The sequence below is a fragment of the Rousettus aegyptiacus genome, unplaced genomic scaffold (genome assembly GCF_014176215.1).
Source record: "Rousettus aegyptiacus isolate mRouAeg1 unplaced genomic scaffold, mRouAeg1.p scaffold_m13_p_7, whole genome shotgun sequence".
In the NCBI taxonomy this organism is placed as follows: Eukaryota; Metazoa; Chordata; class Mammalia; order Chiroptera; family Pteropodidae; genus Rousettus; species Rousettus aegyptiacus.
The window spans coordinates 98,014-115,069 of record NW_023416310.1 but is presented as its reverse complement, the minus strand read 5'-3'; the positions used below and the strand labels follow the sequence as shown (position 1 = coordinate 115,069).

The 17,056-nt window shown below is 55.7% G+C and overlaps 1 pseudogene; it reads right to left on the bottom strand.

The window, feature by feature from the left end:
• Nucleotides 1–9,099: 9,099 nt before the first annotated feature.
• On the bottom strand, nucleotides 9,100–9,215 carry LOC118605701 (annotated as a pseudogene).
• Nucleotides 9,216–17,056: the final 7,841 nt, after the last annotated feature.

Genomic DNA, 17,056 nt, shown 5'->3' with positions numbered 1-17,056 from the left:
TCGCGGCCGGCGGCGTCGGCATCGCGGAGGAACGAGGCCCGCGGGCCGGTGCGGGCGCGGGGGCCGGGTCGGGGTGCGGGGTCGGGGTGCGGGCGCGGGGTGCGGGGTCGGGGGCCGGGGTCGGGGTGCGGGGTCGGGGCCGGGGTCGGGGCCGGGGTCGGGGTGCGGGGTCGGGGTGCGGGCGCGGGGGCCGGGGTCGGGGTGCGGGGTCGGGGTGCGGGGTCGGGGTGCGGGGTCGGGGGCCGGGGTCGGGGCCGGGGTCGGGGTGCGGGGTCGGGGTGCGGGGTCGGGGTGCGGGGTCGGGGTGCGGGGTCGGGGTGCGGGGTCGGGGGCCGGGGTCGGGGTGCGGGGTCGGGGTGCGGGCGCGGGGTGCAGGCGCAGGGGCCGGGGTCGGGGTGCGGGGCCTGGCGTGGGGCCCGCTGTCTGGGTCCCGGTCCGGCGGGGTCGGCACCCGGCGTCCCCGGCGATGCGACGTGAAAAGACTGTGAACCTGCCAGAACGTGACAGGGACCTAGGACGAGGGGCCTCGCCGGGCGCACTGGAGTTGGACGGAGAACAGGAGATAGGCCGCACGTGAAGAAAGCGTGTCTTCCATCATCGGAAATAGTCACAAGGGTGGCAGCGTGCGGCAGTACGGGCGCCTGCCCAGGGCCAGAGTCGAGGACACACGGGTGGACACGGGGACGTGCCTTCCCCAGTGCTGTCCCCTGAGGCCGCGCGCGAGCCCGCCCAACTCCCCCCACCCCCGCTGCCCGGTTCTGAGCGCCACCAAAATGCCATCTAAGCACCGGGAACAGGGACCCGCACCCTTGGAGAGGCGGTTGATTCCAGCGCGAGGGCCTGCAGAGTCTCGGGGTGCTCCGAGAACGTGGACAGGGGTCACCTGAAAGGACCGAGTGGCCAACGCTAGGGCAGTGTGGGCTGCAAGACGAGCCATAGAAGCGTTCTGTCATAACCCATAAAATGCGGTGAATACTCTGATCTCTCACCGAGGTAAGTAACCGAGTAAACGGATGGACAGGGCAGCCGTCCCTCATGGAGGCCCAGCAGGTGGACCAAGACCATCAGGATCCGGACTGCCGTTAGCGCACCACAGCACCAGCCAGGCAGGACTCAGAACTGGTCATCGAGGGGAGCATGTGAGCTCCAAAGTATCTTCTCTAGGCAGTTATTGATTACACGGGAAAAACCAGTAACCGTACCGTGGAGAAACCCAGCAGAGCACTCGGCCAGGGGCGGGCGACCACAGAACCCGCAGTGAGATGCTGAGGAACCGTCCACAAAGCACCTTCCCAGTTCTCCCCACGAGGACGGCGATGAGACCATTGTGAAGGACACGGGGGGCCGTGGGGTCACAGCAATGAGTCGCAGCCTGGGGCCTGCGCTGGGCCCGGGAAACGAGGTTTAAAGCTGTTTCACTGCGCGGAGCAGCAAGGACGTCAGAGAGAAGGCGCGGGGGCCGCATAAAGCCTCCGGGCGAGTTTCGTTTTGCTGACTGCGCTGTGATCACATCACACGGGACCATCGGAAGGGTGAGAGGTCGTGTGATCTTTGTACTGTTTTTGCAAATTATAAGTTTCGAATTATTCAAAAATAGAAAACACAATTGCGATTGAATTTTGCGCACAAAGTGTTCGGAGGCTGCCGCCTGGCACGCGGTCGGGCCTCGCCCGGGGCGCACGACTTTCGTGTGCGCATTTACACTGCTTCGTGGGCGCGTTTTATTATCACGGCAGTGAACACAGAGCTGTCTGTCTGCAGACCCACGTTCCCGCGGGACAGGGAGGCTTCGATTGAGGCGAGGGCCGCTGGATCGCGGGGTCACCGCCCGGCCGTGCCGCCGGCTCAGCCTGCAATGGCGCCCCGGGAAAGCCGCAGGTCGACAGAAATTAGAAGCGAAAGGAAATCCCTGCTGAGTGCTGTCTGTCCGTCTTCCTGGTGTGGACCCCGCCGTGCCGTGGACGCTGCTCCTGGGTCAGACCACCCCGCGGCCCTCTGCGTGGCCGGCGCGCATCCCTCTGCAGGCACGGGGCGCGTGCCGCGGCTTCCATCTGCGTTAAAACCTGTCCTTGGCGGGCAGAAGCTGCTCGTCCTGCTGCTGAGACGTTTTCAAGGGGACCCTGTTTCTAAAATGGCCAGAGGCTCCTTTGCCAGCATTAAATCTCCGGCTGTGACGTCCTTCCCCTTCCCGGGGCTCAAGTTGTCGCACGAGGCCCCGCTGTTCCCCGACGCGCGCTGGAGTTCAGCGGCAGCGCCCGGCGCCTGCCGACGGCCGCCTCTCCAGTGCGCCACAGAGACGGTCTCAGCGTCCGCCGCTCGGGAGAGCCCTTTCCTGTCCTCGCGGCATTTATTCAGCGTGAACTGCTGGGCGGCCGCGGCCCGACGCCCCGTCCCGGCCCGTGGCGACATCTCTGCTTCCTGGGCCGGCTCCCCCGGCGCCGCCTCACTCCGTCCCGGCGTCGATCGGGGCCAGCGGCCTGGCACAGAACTTGCTGGCAAACGCACGAGAGCCCTGAGACTGTGTTGATCGCGACAACGCACGACCGGCCGGACAGACAGACGGCGCTGCGCGAGCTCACGGCAGGACGTGGCCGCATTGTCTCCGGAGCCCGGCGGGCGCCACGCATAACTCTATGGGTCACGATTTAACACGGCACCTTATTGTTGTTGGTTTACATTTCTCTTTACTGTGAATTGTGCGTAGGTTTTAGGAAACTTTAACTTTTTAAAATAGATTTGTATGTATTTTAGGATAGTAAATAATAAAGCAGACCAGTATCTGCATATTTTTTATACATTCATGGCATACATAACTTTTCCTTCATTTTAAAAATATTTCTAGGCTATGTAGTTTGCGAGTTTTTTTCTGATTGTCACAAATCTCCAAAATAATTTCCAATATATTGATTGAAACAATTCTACACACAGGTGGGCCCCCGCAGCTCAGACCTCGCTGTTCGAGGGGCAGCTGTGTTTGGGGAAGCGAACCCTTCGTGACGCAAACGCGCCACGCGGCAGGTGTCCCCTGGGTCAGCTCCGGCGCGGGCGGCTCCACGCGCGGCTCTCAGGCTGGAAGGCGGGCCTCAGGGGAGCCTTCCCACGCGGCTCCCTCCCGCCCGTGGCTCCGAGCTGCTGGCCTTCGCCTCCTGCCCGCTCTCCTCGAGCTCGGCCGACACCGACACCCCGGCTGAGCTGAAGCAGGCCTGTAGCTGCCCCTCCTCAAAGCTGACTACTAACTCAGGTAGAAATGCGTCTGGGCGTGTGTTTGAGGACCTCAGAAGCTGACCAACAGAATGATGGGCGATTTTCACTCAGCGTTTTGGATTTGTGTCCCCCAACTTATTCTAAAACAACTGTGGTCCTTATTCCCACAGAATAAGCAGACATGGGAGGGGGCTCCCTCTGACGCACCCATCCCTCCAAAGTGCAGCCTCATCTGAGTATATTTTCATAATTACATGCATATTATCTAAAAGAAACAAAGAACATGGAAAAAATAAATAAAGTTTAAAATAAGCTTTAAACTGTGGGAATGCAGGGGACCCAGCCGGAGAAGGCAGTGACGGGCACAGTGAGCTTACTGTCTCTGTTTTCATAGTCCGAGCCTGGCCTGGTGACCCATGTGGCGGGGGGTATGTCTGCTGACAGAATTAAGGGTTCAGAAATGAGATAAACGGATTTTATCCTAATAAATTTGATGAATTCTAAAGCATATAAAGCACAGAGAAAAAAACAGCCACTGTTGGCTGTGCAGGTGATGACGCTTACCTGTCTGAATGCCCGGAGCGCAGGGCTGTGTTTCTTCCACGGGGCTGCAGAATTATTCTCTCCACAGCCATGTTAATATTTTATTTGTCAGTGCTGAAAAACACTGAAATATCACCCAGCATTAAACTCATGATGATAACTAAAACCAACACAAGGGCGGCCTCACGCTACGTTGTTCAGAGAAAATTCAGGACACACAGTTTTATGTGCTTCACGATCAAAGCTGAGTAAACTGTTTGCACTCAGAGTCTGGAGGGGAAAGTACAGGTGGAATGTTTTGCTGAGATTGTGGAGAAGTTACCTTCGTCCAAAATTTTATAGCATATTTTCTTAATGATAATAACAGCTAAAAAAAGACTTCAAGTATAAATTATTTCCCAAGTGGTAAAAATGAGCATGACCAGGGTATGTTTTGCTCCTGCTTTGTCCTTCCTTGCTCACCTTTGCCGACCTAGCTGGGACTTCTCTCCCAGATTCTCCGAGGAGATTACAGTCTTGCTGCGAAGACCCCGAAGAAGAGGCCTTCCCGTGGGGTGGCGCTGGTGACCCTTAGAGGCCAGGCCGGTGTGTCCCAGTGTAGACGGGTTAGCCCCTCACGTAGGTGCCGAAGCGAGTACCTGGGACGCCAACCGCAGCTCACCGCTGGGGAAAACCTCGAGCGGCACTCACGGTGCTCGCGCTCAGAACCATCAGCTCCAGCCGCGAGCCTCCCACAGGCCGAGGTCGCACCCGCCCAGCTGGCCTCCTGCACCAGCACCCGCCACTGCCCCGGGCGGCTGCAGGGGTCGGACGCCCCCTTAGTCTGGGTGTTTATTTTCAATGGTATTTGAAGGATTTATCGAAGATAAGATTTTTAAATGCTGTAAAATAGTCAGTTGAAAAGACCGACTGACTCCATGACGTATGCACACCGGCGCAAACCACACACGCCCGGAGACCGAGCCACGAAAACCCTGTGCTTCCGCTTCCCGGGGAGGAGGGTGGGTGCGCCCAGGCCCCGGGCCGCCGGCCAGGCTGCCCCTTCGGGTCAGACCCGAGAAGAGGCTTCTCCACCCCAGACGGAGCCCCTTTCCCCTGGCCGTCAGCACGGCCCGCCTGTGGGGCGAACGCCGCTGCGCTCGGCGACATGAGTCTGTGGTGAGATTCCACACAGAGAACCCCAGAAAAGCTCAACCGGACGCAGGGCCAGATCCGCCCTGGCCAGAGATCGTCTCTCCAACCACTGGCGGCGCTGGACTTCGCCCGTCGCAAGAGCCTGGAATGCAGCGCGGGTTGGGCTCCCCTGCTTGACATCACTGCAGAGGACACGCGCACTCATGCACACACGCACCTGTACACGGAGACGAGGCTCACACACCCATATGTGCACACATGCACACACATACAGAGAAGAGTCTCTCACACACACGCACACACACACACAGACAAATCTCCTGGATGCCAGGCCAGGTGCCGTCCTCCAACCCTCTTCTTTGTCCCATGAATAATTAGTTGAGTTGCTTTGTTTCCAGTGACCTAGGAACAAAATGCTTGTTTTCTGACCCCGAGTCCCTCGCCCCCTCTGGACTTGGCTCTCCCTTCATTAGGCGCTGGAACGAGGAGCCCCCCAGCTGGTCTCCAGCAAAGGCGCCCTGACCTCCTGGGAGCGCAGAAGCCTGGCTTCCGCCCAGCGGCACGTGCTCCAGGGGCTGGGGTCAGGGATGCCCCCAGCGCCCAGAAGGTCCCCTGCTCACTGTAAAGGACCTTGCCGAGTAAAGCCGTCCTTCCCAGTCAGGGTCGTGTTCCACGCCACCTGCGCTGGTGGGCAGTTCCATTAAGCCTCGACACGCGTGGGCAGAGACCGGACGGCCCTCTCTGCCACGGGGCAGCCCGAAGCTCGGGACCCCCTGCAGGGAGCACATGAAGGGGCCAGGAACGAAAACCAACGAAACTTTCTCAAACGTATGGCCGAGCGCCAGGAAAACAGGGCGTGCCTCGGAAGTCCTGACTGGCCGGAAGAGACTGAATCTCAGCAGTGTTGGAAACGAAACCAGACCGAGGACCCGAAGGTGGCTTCATTAAGTGGCTCATGAACCGGCGGCATCCCACCCAGCACCCAGGACCGGCTCCGAGGGGCCGTGTGGCCCGAAGCGTCATTGGAGGGGGGCGGGGGAGGCGGCATCAGCTCAGGAAAACCAGGGGCTGTTTGGGCTGCGACATCATGTCTTCGAGGGCAGGAGATGGAGCAGTTGATCAGTCAATCGCCTCTTCTCAGTGCGGGGACGGAGAGGCCCTCGTGACAAGTGACCTTACTGGCACTTGCCTAGAAAGTTCCAGACTGGTCGATTACAATCATGTTTCTGGGAGAGGCTGAGATTGCAGTTGGATCAGGTATTAAATCCATTTGGTGGCATGGATTTTAGCGCAGGCGAGGCCACTTCGGGGCTGTGTTTTTTCCTTTAACATCCAACATCCCGGTAACAGCTGGTTCCGCCGACAAGTGCCTCTGTTTTAACTTCCAGTTCCTTCCATTTCCCACAAGCCCCCGGAACCCCTTCTAGGTGCTGGATGGGCCGCCACCAATTCGTGAATCGCTTAATAGAGACAGACCTGCACGTTTACTCAGCTGAGTTTAGTTTCTAACACAAGCAAGGGAGAGAGCCAGGAGAGCCCCTTGGGTTTGGGGCAGGGCGTGCCTGACGCTGGGACAGCGGCCATTTCCGGGGGCATGGCGGACAGCCCTCAGGAGGGGGCCGCGGGCAGGACTGGGAGTCCCGTGAGGGAAGCAGGTGACAGAGGGCAGAGTGGGGGACGTGGAGCCCCGCGGGAGGCAGTAGGGACACTGAGCGACGGTGGCCTCCAGGGCGGTGGCCTTCGGCCTGCTCAGGCCAGGCGAGGCGGACGAACATCTTCAGATGAGGGCAAGGCTTTCCCATCTGACTTGTGTTTTCACACAAAAAAGCATGAGAAGCGTCTCTGAGTGCGATGTGGGAGGCCGAGGAGACGGGGGCCAGCACAGAGCGGCCTCTGTGGGCATGGGGAGGAGTTTCGGGGAGACGCAGTGTGTGCGTGGGCAGCTGTTGGCGTCCACCTGAGAAGTGCGTCCTGGTACTGTCTGTCCACCCAGGCACAGGGAGGGGGGACCGGCAGGCAGGGGGCACCAGCCCCGGGCCTGGTGCGACGTTTCCAGGTGGGCGGCACCTGGCACCGAGTGTACCGCTGTTGCCTTTTAGAGCTGCCGAGTTATCTGACTCCATTTGGAGCTGATTTGTTAGGTTACTTTTAATTTGCAGTCCCCTGCTCAGGGGCTTAGAGACAGACGGTGAGGCGAGGCCGGCGCGGGGGCGGGGGCGGGGGGGGGGGCAGGGGGCTCCGCTGCCGGCAAGGACACTGTGTACACACACGTGTGTGTCACCAGGGCTTTTTCTAGGACAGCTGAGAAGGAGGAAGGGGCATTCGGAGCAGACCCTTGGAGGCGCAGGGAAACCAGCGAGGGTCCCTTATTCTCTAGCTCATGGATGAGGATGGTCCAAATCACATTATTTCAAGCCCTTCAAAAATAAATTAATCAGTAAAAACACTGTATCTCTGATATTACTTGTTTAAATATATGGGCATATGGAAATGTATTTCAAGAAAACAATCTAAAGGAAGAGTGAAACTAATTAAAGGTACTCATTGCAGTTTGAATTATAATAACTTAAATGTCCAACAATAGCAGTGTGTAAGAATATTGTGCAGTAATCCAAATAAAATGTTAATGATGTAGCAACACATTAAAATATTCAATATATAATAGAAAATGAAATAAATACAAGAATATTTTTCTAAACAATGATTAAACTGAGGTCAGCATGATTTATGCGAGTGAACACGAGCTGGAAAGATTCATGGGGAAATGCAAACAAATGATTCGTTCGGGTGGAGAGAATGTTAGCAAAGAAAAGGAAATTCTGACTGGTTTTTTTCCTTGCGTTGTTGTTTTGGCTGAACAATTTATGACAGAGACCTTGCCCATGGGGTGCCTGTGGGAGGGGCTCGCACACACGCACGACGTGGGTCCGAAAAGCCCCAAAGGGCCAGCTCCGCGGCCATCGGGGCGCGGCCGTCGCCCGCCAGGACGCGGTTGGGGGCCCAGCCGGCCGCCTCCTGCTCCTCCCGCGCGCCCTTAGCCGCGAGTCGTGAGTCGTGCGGTGCGTTTGAGTTGCGTGTGTGTCTGTTGCGACGCCCCTTTTCCCACGTCCCTTTGCTGAGGGTCCGCGCCGTGAGCGGGGTGCGCTCCCCCCCGGCCGCGCGCGTGGGCACTGGCGGTCCCCGCGGGACGCGCCCAGGCTCCGGCCCGGGCCCCGCCGGAGGCGCCACCTGGTCCCCGCGCTCGCCCAGCCCAGGCGACACCCCAGGCGGCCCCAGCGCTCCTCCCGGGGACCCCTCCATGCCAAAGGCTCCAAGGGAAAGTTTCGATATTTTAGAGGAATTTAAGCATTTTTTTTCTTAAGAAAGGCTTACCAGCAAGAGGTTTGAAGCCAACATGGAGATAGGATCACAAAGTAACGAGTTTAGTATTATTTCAATTATATTTGACATGTGTACTGTACTGGAAGAATATAAAAATAAAACCTCTCTCCAGACGACTTATAAATATTCTTAAAAAAATAAACTCTGGGTAATTGCTCTTGAATTTTGGCACACACACATGTTTAAAAATGACAACGAAAACGCTTTAATTTTCCCCAGTGTCCACTTTAGCAAATTAAGCCTATAGTTTCATAATTTTTTTTAACATAACTGACATGTCGTGTCTTATTATTAAAATGTCACAAGAGTCATTTTAATTTCTCCTACAAAATAATGGAATATTGTATATTCTGAGCATGTGAACATATGGCTATAATACTTCCACAGGCTGACTAGGAAATATGTAACAGTACTAAGAAAATGGTGTTGATTCCAAGCGTTTATATGAATTAAAAAGTGATCACGCAGGCCATTACCATTTTCATACATTGCTTTTTAGAGTTTAGCATTTCCCCATGTTTAAAAAGTTATCCCTGGACATAATTTTAATTATTACATAATATTCCCTTTTTTCAATTTGCTAAATAATTTGTCATACACTCGGGTTACTTCCAGCTTTTAGCTGCTAGCTGTGGCACTGTTATGCATGACATTTTTATGTCTAAGGGTTTTGTTGCACCCCATTTGCCAAGAGAAATTTCAAAAATACTAAGTCAAAGTCTGTATTAAAAATTTATTTTTTAATATATTTTTTATTTTAGGCGAGGCAACGCTTGGCTGACCTCACAGATTGCAAGGACCTTGTCAGCTTACAATCCCTTATTTTTTAATTTTTTACACCTACAGCACCTGGTCTTCCTAGGTTTCCCATCCAAGTACTGACCAGGCCCGACCCGGCTTAGCTTCCGAGATCAGCTGGGATCCAGCCCGTTCAGGGTGGCATGGCCATAGACTAAAAAAATGTTTGATATATATTGACACACTGGGTTTTTTTACCAAGCCGTACAACTTTGTTCAACATCAGTGGAAACGAGGGTCCCTACCCAATTCCCAGAATCACAGCGGCTGCCGCAGTGGGACGGTAGGTTTGGCTGTAAAGGGGAAGAGGCCGTTGGGGACCCTACGTGATTTATGTGAAACTTCCTTTGCGCATCTACAAAATAACAGTAGTCTGTCTTTTAAAGAAAATGTACAAATATTCCCACTATCCAAAATTTTGCATCTAACGCACACGTCTGCTCTATGAGCTATGAGTTGTTGTTTTTTCTTAGGAGAGAGACTTGAGGTTCAGAAAGACGGGTCCAGCGCTGCAACCTGGCGCCCGGTGCCCCAGCTGGCGGGGTCCGCTCTGTGCCTCCCCCCGGGATCTCTGCTCCCAGAGAAACCAAGGCCAGGTGAGCAGGAGGACCCCGCGCCCTGCACCCCGCCTCCAGCGCCCGCCCTCGCGCTAGGGCCAGGCGAGGCCTCAGGCGGCTGCTCTAGCAGCTCCATTGAGCACCGCCCGAGGCCGCGTTTTCCAAGAGCTGACGAACCTGGCCTGACCGGGGCCTGAACCAATCCGACACCCCAAAAAAGGGCCCTAGCGCCTCGGGGAATGCTGTTGATGTGACACTAAGCCCCAGATGACCTTACATTCTAAATAAAAGCTCAATGGGCAATTTGTATAAGAAGCTTGTTTTTTTAAAAAAATAAATTACATGACAGTTTTATTATGTAGGCAAGCATTTTACTCAGCATTTAAAGACCTTTGGTTAATACCTCTCCGTACGTAAAGCTTACATAACTAAATCTAGCAAAAATCTATAAAATCTAAACACGTTTCCAAAGGAGAGGGCCCGGTGACGCAAGGCCACAGGCGGAGGCTGCGGGCGGCTCTGCGGGGCGCAGACCAGGGAGTTCCCCGCTCAGCGCGAGCACCTCGCCAGCCCACACCCTGCGCAGCCTGGCAGCTGGGGTCTGTCTGAGGTCAGGTGTCAATCGAGACGAGATGATGAGTCCTAAAAGTGACCAGCGCTGACCCCCGGGCCCGCCAGGGTCTGGAACCCTGCGCGATGCGCCTCGTTGTACCCAGGAGAGCCGGGCACCTGAGGGCACACGCGACCTGCAGCTCACGGAGCTCAGGGAGGGACCGCGCGGTCCGGGGTGCACGCCGAAATCAGCCGCCCTCCACGCCCCGGGTTTCAGGGGCTCTCTGCTAAAGCTGAATCTTGCTTCTTGGGAGTCACAGAATCTTAAGTTGTTCTATTTTTACGCATTTCCAAAACACATCATCGGAAAGGTCAGGGCAGGTGTTTACTGAGGCGTGACTCCGGTGAGGCATCTGCCCTCTCGGGTTCCCAGTGCGGGGGCGCTGGGTTCTGGGCGAGCGTCAGCGGGACTGTGGGAACAGGTGGCGATGTTCCCCGTGCGATGAAACATCAGGCCTCAGACCCTTTCCGAGGCCAGCGGCCCCTCCCGGGGGCCCCGGGGCTGCAGCGGGCGCTGGCTGTGAGGCTGTGAGTCAGTTGCCTCTTCTCATTTTCAGCGACGTCCTTAATCACCACATGAATATGGATAAAGTTTCAATCACTGCACGAATATTTATGAACTACACAGACTAAGATGTGCCGGAGACGGCCCCCCGGGGCCCCTCCACCCTCGCCCCCGGCTCTTTCCCTTCTGCAGCTGTCCCGTCCTCCGGAGGCCGCCTGTGAAGGTGAGAGGGAGCCGGGCTGATGAGTCACGCAGGTGCCTCGGCGCGGGTGAAAGGGATTCAGTTCTGGGCAAGAAGGAAAGGGTGCGAGGGCCCCACGGCCCAGCCGCCCAGGTAACTGGACTGCCCTTGGCCTGGATGGCCCGTGTGTGTGCCCCCATGTGTGCACATGGCTGTGCACACGTGAGAACGGACACAGCTGCGCACACGTGCGTGTGATATGCACAGTCTATGCATGTGTGTGCGTGCACGTGTGTGCGTGACGCACTTGCTTATTTAGTCTCCAGAAATATGACAAGAGTAAGTCTTATATTTTTATGTGGCATAAACTCAATTTAATTTCTTAACACGGACATTCACACTTATTTGGGTCATTCCTTCCAGGCGAGGGTTCATTGCTTCACGCCTGGACTGTTTCAAGGTCGACCTTCTTGGGGTCAGTGTCCCGATGTTCCCCGGGGCCAGTGCAGGAGCCTGCTGCCCACGGGACACTGTGCGAGCGCACGGCTCGCGTGAGCTCTGACGGCACGTCCTCGCATGCAAGGCTCCCTTCTCTCCCCTCTCCACACAGCACCCTCTACCCCCACGGTCCCTAGGGCCCCGTGCTCCTACGAGGTGGTGACGCTGGTGCCGGGAGCGGCTGCAGATGCAGATGGAGCTCCGCTCGCCGGCCGCTCGCCTCCTGCTGTGCGGCCCAGGCCCCGGGGGCTGGGGACCCCTGCTGCACCCACTCCCCCCCCTCCTCTGTCTCACGTTGGTCCCAGGGCTTCATCGTCGCCAACATTTTAAGTAATGGAAGTCAAGGACATGGAGTCAGGCAGCCTGAGTTCTGGAACCTTCTCCACGAGTTACTTGCGCACTGAAGCTGTGGTCCAGCACGTGGCTTCGTCTCCTTGGTCTTGGACTTCTCGGCAGTAATGCTGTTACATATATTACCAATTATCATTACAGGGTCAAACAGGGCACTGTATGTCAGCTTGTTCTGTAAACTTTAAAGCTCAGATCTTGCTATTGCAAAATTATCCGTGCCTTGCTTCTTACTTGGTTGCTGGCCTAGACGTTGGATTAATTCTGTTCTTTCTATTTTTTTAAATGTTGATTATATGAAATTGCTGGTATTTGACAATTTCTTACTTATGAGAATGACAATTTCCTGTGGTTTATCCCACTAATTAAAAGCGGCGCCTTTGCATGGCTGACGCTGTACACAGTGCCCGCAGGTGGACGATAAACAGCAGAAACGCTGTTTGTGCCTCGTCTTGCGGGGGGTTCGTTTGTCAGAAACAATCATGTCTACTGCCCCGGAGCTGGCGCCCCTTGGAAGTGTGGCGACCCTTTGTCTTCTGTTCACATTTCATGGTGTCGCTGAAGACGCGCGCCAGCCGGGGGCCCCTGGGGGTCCGATGGGGTCCGTCCTTCCACCCAAGGCTCTCCAGACGTTGTGTGTGCATCTGTGAGTGTGTGAGCATGCGTGTGCGTGTGCATCTGTGTGTGCACACATGTGCACGAGTGCGTGAGCGTGTTTGAGTGTGTGTGTGAGAGGGAGAGGGACCCCTAGTCTACAGAACCATGCCCTGATCTTTGGGGAACGGGGCGGAGAATGGGAAAAGCTGTGAATTCGTAACTCTCACAACCCGGTGGGTAACGCCGGGCGTGTCAAAACGCGCTGGAAACGCAGCGTCGGCGCGGGAGCCGCAGCCGCGCGCACCTGCCGCGCAGCGGGGCCCGTGGGCGGTTCCGCGCCGACCACCGGCCGCGGCAGCGCCGGCCGCGCCTCGTGCTTCGGTTTCGTACACTGCGGACCAAGCTTCCGTGGACTGTTGTGTGGACGTAACTTTCCGACTCGGTCGGTTGCATGTGAGCAGAACCGATCACGAGACGCCGCCGCGTTGTGGGAAAGGCGGGCCCCTCGGCGCGGGGTCGGGGGGCCCCCTCGGCGCGGGGGTCGGGGGGCCCCCTCGGCGCGGGGGTCGGGGGGCCCCCTCGGCGCGGGGTTGGGGGGCCCCCGCGGCTCCGCGCCCGCAGCCTCTGGACCGCAGCCGCTCCGGGAGCTGTGCGGGGTAGGAAATTGTTTTTTGCGTTTCTCCGATGACGTATGTGTTGAGTGTCTTTTTACCTGCGTATTTTCCGTCTGTGTATCTTCGTTTATTTTCGGCGAGGTGTCTGTTCAGGTTGTCTGCCCATTTGTAATTAAATTATTTATTTTCTTACTGTCTTAGGAGTTCTTTGTATATTTTGGATTCACAAATTCATCTTCTCTGTTTCGTAAATATTTTCTCAGTCCGTGACTTGTCTTTTTATTCTTTTAATAGTATTTCTCGAACAGAAGTATTTAATTTTTAATTTTAGATTTAAGTAAGCTATAAATTCTTAAAGTTTGGAAAATACTTGAGTGTTAGAGCTCTGAACTGTAAATCCAGAATTTTAATTCTGTACTGTGCGGGCTTTTATTCAGAAAAACATATTTTCTTGGTGCTCAGAACTAAAGAAATTTCGTTCGGGTTCTCTCTACTGTGGGCAAGGTGATCAGTGTACTAGACGCAAACATCTCTCTTTTTTCTCTCTCTAAGCAGATTACCGACCTGTAACTGGAGCTTAATCCGGCACCTGCTGGAGGCTGTCGCACCAACTTCCCCTTTGCTGTGAGTGACCTCCGGAAATGGCCGTGGGGGGTGGGCAGGCTTGCTGCCCAGAGCAGTGTCCCAGGGCCGGATGCTCTTCTCACCTGTGCGTGGAGGTAAATTATCACACAGTGTTACTGCTTTGATTTAAAGCAAGTTGTTTCGTTTATTCCTGTGTGACAATTTTTAGAACATGAATTTCGTGGTCATTAGTGCTGGGTGGAAAGGAAGAGCTCGGTGAGCTAGGGAGGAGAACCGCCAAATGGCGTGAAATGCCGAGGAGGCAGTCGCTGTGGCCGCGTGGGGGCAGCTTGTGCGGGCGGGGGTGGGGCCGGGCCGCAGCCCAGGAGGCTCCGGACCTCGGCGCCGGTGGCTCTGCAGAGTGGCCCTGTCTCCAGGGACGGCATCAGGTCCCGGGGTGACACGATGTCACCGCCGTGGACGCGGTTACGATACTGGGACCCTCTGGGTCTTTTAACTGAAAGAAAACTATCTTTAAAAGTTATTTTGGCTTAAGGAAAACTAAGCACTTGGGGTAGGGGCCGTGAACCCTGTTTTCTGCTACATCAAAGTAAATCAGCCTCCCGACATCCGAAGACAAACGAGCGAATAGAAACATTCTTCTTGGCCATTCACATCTTGAGTCGTTATGAACTGTCTCCTATCCAGGAACACAGATCTGCACTTTATCCTGAAAAGCAGACATCGAGGCAGTGAAGATCAGAGCCGTCGTCCGTCTTGTTTGGAGACAGGTGGCCTTTCGGGACGAAAGCAGGTGTGCCGGGCACAGTGACAGAGTCCGAAGCACCGTGGACGCGGGGACGGCCTCAGGCAGCCCTCGCGGGTTGAAGGCAGGCGGGCGGCCTGCGGCGGATCGTGGGCCTCGGCGCCAGCCCTGCAGGCCGTCACCCTGGGCCCGGGCAGCAACGTTGCCCCCGGGCGGTCTCTGAGGCTCCGTGGCCGAGAGGTTTAGGGGCCGGTGAGCAGTATGACATTGTTCGCGCTGCTGCGCTGTGAAATTTTACTGTCACTTAACCAAACCCAGAGCAGTGGACGGCGATGTTTTCACTTGTTGAAGTGTCTGCTTTGGGGGCTGGATCTGGGGGCTGGATCTGGGGGCAGGGTTCCCACTTCCCTGTCCGCGTCCGTGACGTGCTGCTTATTACTCTCTCACGTCTGCAACGCGGTGGCCGGGAAGCAGGCGGCCGCCAGCTCAGCACGGCCCGGCCTGGGCGCGGCCGCTCGGTGTGGCTTTCTCCTCAGATTCACAGGCGCTTTCTCTTCCTTATGATTTTCTCAGCTGCGGTTCCTTCCTACAGCTTATTTTATCATAAAACAAAATGTGTGGGTCGACCGTTGACGTTATTGGCGAGGCCTCGGATTGGGGGTGGTGTTTGGGGGATCGGCGGCCACACACCAGTTTCCTCCCCGTGGCACTCCTGGGGCTTCGCGGTCACAGAAACCGCAGCTCCGCAGGAAAGTGGGACCGTCACCAGCAAGGCTGCAGCTGGGGTTCGAACTCCGAGCCCGGTGCTTGGTGACTAGCTCACAGGCCCCTCTGCCCGCGCGTCCCCAGCCAGCCAGCGACTCGGTTAACGCTGATGGCTGGGGCATTTGCCCCCCAAGTGGGGAATCCCCGGGACTTAAGTGGCAGGGCCACAGCCATCTGAGTTTAACCACGGGGCAAGGACCGAGTGCAATTTCTGTCCCCAGAATTCTGCATGATGCCCGCGACCTCGTGCACCTCCAGCGGTGTTAGCTGACATTAAAGCAAAGGGTCACCGTTCCCTATGCACAAAGGACAGTTTCCAAGACAACAGTCGACTGAGACTTGAAGTTTGAGTGCAGGGGCTGGTGGCACTCCTCTTCTTGAACTGTGAGCAGCATCACGCTTAAGTCCTGAATGTGTCTGCAGCTGGTCATCTGCCCCTGCCCTGCCCTGGGCCGCACACGACCTCAACCCATTATAGCAAAAGCCTTGCTGCTTCGCATCGGTTTGGATGTCGTCTGCGATGAAAACTTCGTTCCTCCAAACGGGCCCATTGACAAACAGCTGCACGGTGGTTCCACCTCTATATCCACCGCAGATTTCACTTGTGGCTATTTAGTTGTCGTGCTAACGGCCTGTTTTCTCCTTCAGTTTACCCAACCGAACTGGCTCCAGCTCACGGAATGAAACACCGACTATTGTGGCGGGAGTTCAGTTAATTTCTACAGCTTCCGATGGAAACGGAACTCGTGCCGGTTTGCTTTCGCGTGCTGCCCGGCCAGTGCCTCCCTGATTCGTGACACTGTGCTGGTTAATGTCATGTGTCGACGAGGCCAGGAGGAGCCTGGCTGAGGGTGGCCCTGGAGTCGCTGAGCTCAGCGGAGAAGGGACGGTGACAGGGGACGGATTCGCCCCTTCGCCTCCCGGCCTCGCGGCCGCAGCTGACTTACTGCCCACGCCCAGGGCGCCCCCGACGGGACAGGCAGGGGCCGCGCGAGCCCCGCAGACCGAGGCTCACTGTCGGCATCTGCAGGACTGACTGTTCCAGGATCGGCTTTTTATTCTACTTTCGTCTCCTGCCTTCTTGCTGAACGTTACATTAGAAACACTTTCCATACATCAAAACATTTATTAACATTTATTAACATTTCCATACAAAAACATTTATCGGCTAAATCGAATCTCACTTAACAAAAACATGCAATTTAGTTAAGCCAGTTCTTTATTTTTGAGGCCTTGAGTAACTTTAATTTTTCTTTATTTTCTTCATATAAATATGTCTTCATATAAATATGGTTAAAGATTTCGGTCATTCAGCTAGATATTGCAAAGGGAAATTAATAAACGAAAGAATGTAAACTTTTTAATAGTTCATATTCATGTCTCTGTGACCTGTCGTCAACATAGCTCTCTAATTGTTACACACTCATAGGCATTTCATTATTTTTATTAATTTTTGTAACTAGACATGGTCTGTATTTTTAAAAACTATACTGCCCAGCTTTATAGTTTTAAAGATTACTCCCAATCAGAAGCACCAGGCTTGAGGGCCCCTGTCTGAAGGACAAACCCCAAGGCCTTTAGTGCAGGGGTCGCCACCCCCCGGCGCGGACCGGTGCCTTCTGTGGACAGTCAGGAACCGGGCCTCACAGCAGGAGGCGAGTGGCAGGCCAGCGAGTGGGGCTTCATCTGCATGGGCAGCCGCTCCCCAGTGCCAGCCGCTCCCCAGCGCTGGCTGCTCCCCAGCGCCGGCATCTCTGCCTCGGCTCCGCCTCAGACCATCAGGCGTTAGATGTTCACAGAAGCACCCGGCCCTGAGGCCACGAAGGTTGGGGTTCGCTGCTTTAGTGGACTGACAGCCATAGGTGCAAACTTCAGGCGCTAAGCTCGAGTCTCCGTCCCTCTGAGGGTTGAGTGGGACAGTGACTCTCCTGTCAGAACTGGACTTTCTAGCATGTGGCCACATGGTGGCATCATGAGTCCAGGGAAACA